Here is a 10,618-nt window from a genome sequence, read left to right on the forward strand (position 1 = left end):
TGTGTATAAGAGACAGCTCTCTCTCTCTCTCTCTCTCTCTCTCTCTCTCTCTCCCTCCCTCCTTCCTTCCTTCCCTCCCTCCCTCCCTCCCTCCCTCCATCCATCCATTCTTCCCTACTCCTCCTTCTCTCCCATTCCCTTTTCTTCTCTCTCTTTCCATCTTCCCCATTGACCATGCCATTGGAGAGACAATAAAGACTCAAGATATCTAACCAGAAGCAAAAATAAGTGCTTAGAGAAAATACAGGTAGAAACAGAAATATGGGTATTTGAGGGAGGAGGTAGCTACAAGGCTTATGACCACTTTCACTAGAGAAGAATGACAGCTACAAAGTCAGTAAACAATTCCCAGTAATCAGTAATTGTGTTCACTCTTTGATTACATATTTTTTATAAGTGTGCCCTACTACTATTGTATCATCAGTTTATATACACTCCTTCTCTGGATTCTTTTTTTTTTTTTTTTTAAGAATGTTTCTCAGGTTTTGGAGGAATGCCTTGTACCAGCTGTTCTTACCAGGTACCATTTTACTAAATATCTTTTTCTAGAATGTGATTGAAGTCTGTCTAATGATATTAATGGGAGTACCCTGTTGGCAGTTTGTCAGTAACAGTACTAGAATATAGCCCCTCAAGGTTACCTCACTTGCATTGGCAACTGCCTCCTGGGGATTTAGCCTGCCAAGGCAAGTAGGAGTTGAAGAAGTATCCTTAGAGTACTTGTGTATATTGTTCTTCTGATGAGGCTTCTTCACTCTGGATAAGGTCACATAAGTTTTCCTATGTTCTCTGAATTCTTTATGTTCATTATTTCTGATGTTGCAGTAATAGTACATTACATTAATGAAGTAGAAATTTTTAGCCTTTCTATAAACAATGAGCACCTACTTGATTCCATTTCTGGCTACCACAAAAGTACTGATATGAACATATTTACATTTATTAGATTTTTCTTTGTTATTTGCTTAGCAATGGAATCTTCGATGCAAATAGGATAGATACTAAACTTGCTTTTAAAAAAAGTGTAATTCCACATTTCTTTCTAGGATTGTTGGACCAATTCACAACTCTGTCAGGAGTATATTATTTCCATCTTTTGCAATCTTTGTCAATTTTTCAAATGTGAGGTGAAATCTCAAATTGTTTTGCATTTCTTTTATTATTAGTGAATTAGAGCAATCTTCACCATGGCTATTAATATTTGAAATTCCATTGGGAATTTTTATTCACATCTTTTGACCATTTAGACCAGTGTCGGGCAAATGTAGGCCAGATACTGGCCACCGGAAATGTTCTATCTGGCTGTGGACATTATTCCTAATCTGACGAATACAATGAGTAGGATGCAATATAATGAAACTTTGAGAGAGTTGCCTTAGAAATGGACAGAAAGATGAGCATTTCCTTACCTTTGGCCCCCTCTTTAAAAAGTTTGTCCATCACTGATTTAGACCATTAAATATTTGAGAAGAGCCCTTGGTCTCAGACATTGATGTTAGTTCCTCATTTATTTTGGATACTTATTAATAATATTTCATATAAACACCTTTTTTTCTTTTCCCAGTTAAAAGTAAAACCTGCGTTGTTATATAAACATTCTCTTTGTAATTCAATTTAACTGTGAATCATGGAATACATTAGTAGAATCAGGTTTTTAGGTTGCCCAAAGGGCAATGCAGAAAAGCATGATGTCTTAAATAGACTGCAATATATCATGATGATTTGTGCACAAGAATTATAAGAAAATCTTTAATAGCATATAGTATTGGAAAAGGAGGCAAGTCAATCATAAAGCAAGAAGGAAGAATAATGGATGGATAACCTGAATACTTCAGTAATATTGTGATATGATTATCATTTCTCTGATGCATTTTCCTTCAGAAGCCAAACCCCTCTTCCTTCCCTAATCCATAGGAACTAGCTTCCCCTAAAAAAATACAAGACTGTCCCTGGGACCTAATTGGCTCTGGGTTCCTAAGGCAGCTTCTGTTACCCAAAGGCAAAAACAAAACAAAACCAAAAAAAAAATCCCCCAGCCCAGGGCAGCGGGGGGGGGGGGGGGGGGTTCCTTGGACTTTGTGGATTTCTGAAGACTATATTTGTGAGTCACTATGTCCTTCAATATATCCTGCCTTCATAACCACACACATTTTCAAATGGAGATAAGTGGAATTGAGTCTTGAGAAGCTAAATGCCACTGTAACTTTGTTGAACATTCTTGCTACGTAACTATTAGGTGACTTGTAAATGCCCCATTTTGTTCAAGCATCAAACTTGAATTAAGTGAGTTATTGTCATTAGAGAGACTTTTTACAAGTATTTATAAAACATTAAAAGAAATAGAGGAAGGTCTCTACTCTGTTGAATAGATACTTTGAAAAGGATTTATAGAAAAACATGAACAAAAATTTCATCAGAAAAGAATCAAGTATCCACATAAATGAGATGAAGGCAGCATAGTATAGTGCAGTGGTTCCCAAACTTTTTTGGCCTACCGCCCCATTTCCAGAAAAAATATTACTTAGTGCCCCCTGGAAGTTAATTTTTAAAAAATTTTAATAGCAATTAATAGGAAAGATATATGTATTAATGTTTCTACCTTTTTCATAAAATATAGTAAAGAAAGGTGTAAATTAGAAACATTGAACTTTGAAATTATGAAACTATTTATTGAACTCAGAATACAATGTAATACAAAAAAAGTTAAAACATTAGAAATCATCTAATGAGAAGGATGAACCTGGTGTGCTACTACCAATTTAGCAATCCTCGGCTCTATTTTCGTCAGCAGTAATCTTAAATCACTGCGATTGACTATTTGCAATTGTTTTTTTTTTGTTTGTTAATAAATTGGTTATCGCACTGAATACATGGTTCACTAAATATGATGAAGGAAATGCAATTAAGAACTTTTGAATTACAGCCCATATTTCAGGATAAGCTGTAGGGATCTCCTTTTGCAAATGCACCTGTGGCCATTGCCGTCCTCGTGGATGGCTGCAGCTCCCAGCAGGGGGCGATGGTGCCCACTTTGGGAATCACTAGTATAGTGCATTGCTAGCAAATTCAAATTGAAGTGTATACTTGTGGGTTGCCTATTAATTTAGAAAATCACAAATTAACATTGTCTATGTTGTATTATATTTTCATTTAATTTCTCAAATGTTTCCGAATTATATTTTAATCTGTTTTGGATTGTACTCTAGAATCTTGAAGGGCCTCTGAGTTTGACATTTCTTGTAAAAGAAAGAGACTTGGAGTCAGGAGTCAAATTCCATCTCCCATACTTACTATCTCTTTGATGGAAGGGAAGTAATTAAACTCTCTATAATTCAGTTTCCTTATCTGTAGAATGAGGGTGGGAATAGACTTGATGACTTCAAAGATCCATCTGAGCTCTAAATCTATGATCCTATAAGTATAAATTGACTGAAGCATATAGAAAAGGATACGTGCATAGAGAGATAGAGATATTGATTACAAATCTGTAGACTTAGATAATAGATGTAGATAGATATATAGCTATAGATGTAAATATGAATATGTTTCATTGCTCTCTTTTTGGAAAGCATTGCTATCTATGGAGGCAGGACATTCAGGTAGACCCTATAGCAGAATTCTGTTTTTTTGGCATCTCATTGAACTTCATTTTCGGAATTTTTGAAAAGGAAGACCGAAGAAGAATTCTTCCTCCATTTTGCACCATGCAGAAGGAAATGCTTCTGGCAGAGTTAAAGTGTTCTAATTTCTAAACGAAGACTCTTCTGCCTTCTTCCTCTCTATGACTGGTGGTACATTATGGCAGGACAGTGACATTCAGAATCAATGAGATCCTCTCTATCAGTTCTACCCTGCTTCTTGTTAGATTAGAGGCGGAAGAAACAGGAGAGTTCTGACCCTTTCTCCACTCCCAACTCCAAAACCATTCAAAGCATTATAACTCATTTATAGTTTATCTTCTAATTGGATCCTCCCCTTAACCTTACATTGTCCCACATATCCTGTGTCTACTTACAATATAAAGATAATTTAGAAGCTAAAAAATCCTTGTCCAGCATCATTATTGTTGGAATGGATGGAGATCTGAGAAGAGATTTGGAGCCTTTTAGAGTTGAGAGGCATATCTCTATATCAGCATAAGCTGAGCTATATGGAAAAAAAAGAATGGACACTGATGCCAAATGGAATTCTCCCAAGCAAGGTAGGTATTCTAATGTCATACTCTCAGTTAAATATGTTTGCAGAAACAGGAAAGACAATAAAGAGAGATATATAATTATATGTATATATATCTCCATACATTAGCTTTTGAGTCAGACACAAGCTAGGCCTATGCAGGATCATTTGAAGTCATGGGGATGATTGTACTCCATAGAACTGGGGCTTCCCTTCATACCACTAATAGATGGGATACCTTGTACTTCACAACACATAGTAATTCTACATGGGACACCCTCCCATTTTAAAACCTCATATCTGGGAATTTCATCCCGTGGAATTAAACTTTAGAGGTTCTTTTTTCTCCCCTCCCAGTTTGTTTTCTCTTCTTACTGAGGTTTATAATTTATTATTTTTGAAATATTATTTTAGTCTTCTCTTGTGATGGGAATTGTTAGTGACAGTTTTGAGTTCTGAGCTTTTGTTAATGTTAGCTAGAAGAAATTTTTCTTTATTCACTTTTCTTATGCTTCGGTGTGTCAGTTGTTTAATTTTAAATATCACTGTGCTTATTCATTGATTTTTTTCCCATTGTGATATTTCAAATCGTGTTCATTTTTTGACTTGTTTTTTATTTCTCTTTCTTTTGTTCTCAATGGAGTTTTCACCTTCCCACTCTAGAATTTTTTTCTTTTAATTTTTACTTTCTCTTCTTGAAACAGGCTATCAGTTCTATCCAAATGCCCTTTTTATTTGTGAGGTCACATATATTTGGTCACTTTCTGATTTTTCACTTTAATTTTTATGGATATTTTTATTTCAGAAACTCCTGCTTTTATTTCTAATTTTTAGGGTAGAAAAGAAAGAAGAAAAAAAGTTTAGAAGCTGTTTGTCTTCAGACTCTTTGGGACATTTCCTTTCCCCATAAATTGTCCAACGATAACATAAAAATACCATTAGGCAAAATGTTTTGTCAATACCATTGCTTATTGCACTATGTTGCCAAGGCATCATGTTTATGTGGCTGAGTATGAGCAAGTGCTGGGTTTGATTTCATTCTGATTACATTGTTATTTGCTATATGTTGGGACATGGGGAAAATTATTGGTAGTGTTTTTCATTATCGTAAGTTTATTTCAGGTTGCACTGATATCTGTATCTTTGTTTATGGATTCCATTTCTTGTGTTGATAGCATATGGACATGCTTACTTCTTTGTTAATGTGGTACAACTTTGCATGTTCACCATTTTAAGTTAGCCTTGCTGGTTTTATTGAAAAATAAAATATTTAACATTTGAAATAGTAGATTTCAAAGAGTGGGGCAGGGACCATGGTAGATCCACAAGAACCTTTTCATCAAAATTATTTTCATAATACCACTAAAATAAATAATACTAAAATATTAGTATCTTATATTAAATATATGATATATAAATAATTATACTAAATATGCATGTATTTACATATAATACACATAATATGTAAAACATATATGTAATATGCATAATTATACTAAAATAGATACTAATATTATTTTACTTTTATGCATATATTGTAAGGGTGAGATTTGTGCAAGAGGGATGGGACAAAAGGAGTCAGAGAAGGAGTGGCTGACAGTTGGTGACAGTTGAGACCAGAGAGGATTCAAGGTAATTCTTTGGTGGAAGGGGAAGGAATGGTGGGAGTTTCTGGAGGAGGAAGGAAAGAAGGAGGTCTTCCAGCGAAGACTGGAAGGAGAAAGGAGGAGGACATCCCAGCTCGGATCCAGTTTTGAGGGCTTCCTGAGGATCTTTCTTTGAACATCGATACCCTGTTTCCTTGGTCAAAGGCATCTCTTACTTCTTACCCATCAAGACTTCAATCATTGAGTCATCTAAGTTATTGGACTCCATTTTGGGAGCAATATCTTAGTCTTCTTCTCCCATTACCCAACCTTGCTGAGAGACCCCCTTTCAGTCAAAACTTACACTTATAGAAAAGGATAGAAATAGAAACAGGAGAAGTGGGGGGAGAAGAATCTTGGGAGTGGGAAGCCCAAAGGTTCCCACCCAAGTGGCAGACCCCATAGAAATAGAGAAGAGGGCATCCCCAAATCCCTCTGCCCTTCACCCCTTTCCTCAACCCCTGAATTGCAAATAATAAAAGACATTCATTAGTCAGATAGCATTCCAGAGTGCCTGAGAGACAACAAGGGGGAGGGGAACCACAGCTTGGACTAGCTATTTCCATCTTGGAGCTAGACAACCTGCTGTGAAGTTGATTGTTCTCGGGGGAGGCTTGTGTGAACCCTGCCCTCATTCAGAATTGGATTGGGTTACCCCATACCTCATCTTATAGGGAAGCCTTGCCCCCAACTCCTGTGGGGTGGCATGACCATCCAGGTCACCCAGGTCACCCACTTTGAGGCGACACCCTCTCAAAGTCTCCCAGAGTGTATATTTGGGGGGAGGGGAGAGCTAGAAGAGAGTCTCACCACATAGACTCTCTCTCTCTCTCCTTTTTAACATTCATTGGTTACTGGCGCTCATTTATTATTACAGTTTTAAAAGAGGCTCTCATAATTCTTATAATTTGTGTATATACATATATATTACATATATATGTACATATATATGCCACATAAATGAAAGCTTTTTGGAGGATTCCCAACAATTTTAAAAAAATCCCTTATCTTCTGTCATAGATATTAAATATAAATATAAGATACTAAATATAAGTTCCAAGGCAGAAGAACAGGAAGGGTTAGGCAATTGGAGTTGTGACTTGCCCAGAGTCACACAACTAGGAAGTGTCTAAGGTCAGATTTGAACCCAGGACCTTCCATCTTAAATCTGGTTCTCTATCCACTAAGCAATCTAGTTGCTGCTTCCCAATAATTTTTAAAAGCATAAAGGTGTCTTGAGATCAAAAAGTATGAGAATCACTACTTTAAAAGATAAGTGCAGCCATGATTGAAATGTGTTGCATGTCAAAGGTATTGAGAGTATAAAGGGCTTCTAATATAAGAAATAGATGATGAGTTAAGGTGAAAGATATTAAAAGAATATTACAATGCAATATGAAAGGCTTGGAGGACTACAGAGTAATATTCCAAGTGTGGACACTTGGGAAGTGCTCTGTGCAGTGGACCACTGTATCCTTCAAACATTCCTGCTATGCTGACAGTAGGAAAGAATAGCTGGAAACTAATATTCAGGCTACCCTCTGAGGAGGAGGAGGAGCTGCTTGAAAAAATCAAGAATTCCTCTGAGCAAAGAAAACATTGCCCCAAATAAAGTGAAAATCATATTTAAGTTTGAAAATGATATTTATCAGTAGAGAAGGCTAAGGACAGATCTTCTTTCCCTCTCAAATTAGAACTCTTTTTTAGGATGAGGGAGGAACCAAGTCCCCCAGGATAAAATCATAGGAAGCTTGGATTAGTCAAGTGTCAAGAACACTACTGCATTTCCAGGTACTAGAGTAAGAAAGGAGAAGTGTGATGATTCAGTCCTAAAAGAATATATCTTGCCTCTCTGCTGGGTTTAAATTCTACCCAGCCTAGAACTGCATGGCAAGCATGTTGTAAAATTTAGAGACCCTGTATGGCAGTGGGGAGGCACCACAGGAAGCATTTACTACTATTAATCATAGCTAACCATTGTATAAAATTTTTTTAGTTCTCAAAGTATTTGCAAATTTTATCTTTATAGCAATTCTTGGAAGTAGGTGATATTGTTATCACCCTTTCTAGATGAGGAACTGAGACAGACAAAGGTTAATTAAGTGACTTGCCTAGGGTCTCACAGCTGCTAAGTGTCTGAGGCCAGATTTTAACTCATCTTCCTGATACTAAGTCTCATATTCTATCAACTGAGACACCTACCTGCCTTATGACTACATTGTTTAATTCTTCTGTTCAGGATAAGCAGCATGGTGAAGTGAATAAAAAGCCAACCTTGAAACCAGAAAGGCCTGGCTCAAGTCCTACTTCTAAATAATAGTAATAAATAACATTTGTGAGCTGTTTTACTATCTCATTTAATCAATCAATCAACAGGCTTAGGGTTTAGGTGCTGTCATTAGAATCATTTTACAGGTGAGGAAACTGAGGGAAACAGGGGTTAGATGACTTATTTTTAGGAGAGAGTAAATACACAAGTGATAAGAAAGATGGTGGTGGGATACTCCTATTGATTGAAAGTGATAAAAACAAAGACATTTTATGAGAAACACTGAAAATGGAGAAGATACTCAAGAAGGTTAAGACATCCTCTTTCCTAGCATCTAATTTACATGTGATTATCACAAGGAATTTAACATTGAAAGCTGGGAAACAATGAATAGTAGAGCTCCTTGGTGAGAATGAGGCAACAGATTATTGCTTATTTGTGGCTTGATTGATAGAAATGTAGTGTTTTGAGTTCTCATCATAAAACAGAGATTAGCCATTTCACATGAGACCCTGCTCCAAACAGTAGGTTTGGCCAAGAACATACTTCTATAGAGGCAGGTAGGTGGCTCAGTGAAAAGAAAGCCAACTCTGAAGAAAGGAAGTCCTGGTTTCAAATCAGGCCTCAGATACTTCCCATCTATGAATCTGGGCAAATCATTTAAATCCTAACTGTGTGAATCTGGACAAGTCACTTAAGCCCAAATGTCCAGCTCTTCTGCCTTAGAACTAATATTTAGGATTAATTCTAAGAAAGAAGGTAAGGTTTTTGTCTTTTTTAAGACTATACATCTGTGCTACAAGAGCAAACTTCTCAGTGGGTTGAGAAGTAGGTCACATGAAGACCTCAGAGTATACACTACTACATACTGCTTGGAATAGCTGACTATAGAAAATATTTTACATTTGGAATATAAGATTGAAGGGAAAACTTTGCTATTTAGAAGATCAGACTGAAGGAGAAGGTTCAACCTTTGCCTTTCCTTGAACTACCAACTACTCGTGGAAACCTCTCAGCCCAGCCACTGGAACAGACCTGGAAACGCTCTTCAGTTTCTAGGCTTAGTGTTTCTATTCTAACTGAAGGAGTTTAACACTGACTCAGAAATCCTGAAGAAGAGTGGCTTAAGAGAGAGAAATAGCCACACTCTGGAGGGTGAAAAGGCTCATAAGTTCAACCCCTCAATTATTTGTGGGGCAGATTGTCCCTGAACTACAGGGAAATCAGGGACATTAAAGCCCACAATCCAGAATTGTGAGTTGTTCCAGGCTTGGGTTATATCCCCTACCATTGTACCTACATTTTATATTTTTATAAGTTCATGTGCACTTTCCTACATGCATTGGTGGAGGAGTATGTCCCAGGATGATGTGTAGAATGTTATGCTTGAATTATTCTTACTTTGTTTTCTGCTTAAGAGATTCTTATTAAAAATTAATGGTATCATAGTAGTTGACTTGTTAAATGGAAAGTACGCCAGTGGGGGCTTAAAAGCTATAGTTGTGATTGAAAGGAGTATATTTCCCCCTACCTTCCACCCCCACTCCCCATCTCCACCAGGTATACTTTTAAGATCCTGAGAGTAATTTGTAGCAGCACAGTTGCCCTTCTGGGAACCCTTGACCTGCCAGCCTAAGTTCATATTGGATAAGTAAATCAACCCCAGCTCAGAGAGAAGAGAATAAAGGGATCAGGTGCCATGCTTATAACTTATACTACACATATCCTAGGGGTTACTATAAACATTCATGGTCACTAAATTATTATGGAAGAAGTATTTCTTAGTGTATAGATTCCTTGCAAGGATTCATTCTGACCAAGACATGGCTTTGAGAGCAAGCTACTTATTCAAAGAAATGTTTGAGAATTTGTCCAAATGGCTAGAATTACACTTAACTATCTACACAAAAATCCACAGACTAAGCATTTCAATTAAACGTTGTTAAACATGTTAAGAACTCTGAACCAAATAAACATCTCAGTGGAATGAACAGATGGTATTGCTAGTTCATGTGTAAAATTCCACCTAGGATAATGTCATAGGCTTTACAGTATTTTGATTATATTAGTGGGAGAGCCATACCTACCTATCAACTTGTGCTTTGGAATTTCAGAAGGTGAAAGTGACATAAATACAATCATTGCATCTCTCTCTCTCTCTCTCTCTCTCTCTCTCTCTCTCTCTCTCTCTCTCTCTCTCTCTCTCTCTCTCTCTCTCTCTCTCTCTCTCATCTATTCCCATGACTTCTACTCAAAAGAATCAGATGGAGACAAATGACAGTATGATTCCTGAAAGCATTATTAAGGCCTATAAAATGGAAAAAGAGAATTCATTAGTTTCTATTGGAAAACCTTGGTATTTAAGGGACACACAGTTTATCAGACTGATGGCAAGCTCACACAGTTGTTCAGAGACTGGGCAACTTGCTTATTTATTGACAGTGGAAGAGATGTGCTAAAGTCAAGTCATCCCAACCATTTATATTGTCCATAGGAATATGAACTGGGCTTTCTGTTAAGCAGTAGA

The sequence above is a fragment of the Gracilinanus agilis genome, chromosome 4 (assembly GCF_016433145.1).
Source record: "Gracilinanus agilis isolate LMUSP501 chromosome 4, AgileGrace, whole genome shotgun sequence".
Taxonomy (NCBI): Eukaryota; Metazoa; Chordata; class Mammalia; order Didelphimorphia; family Didelphidae; genus Gracilinanus; species Gracilinanus agilis.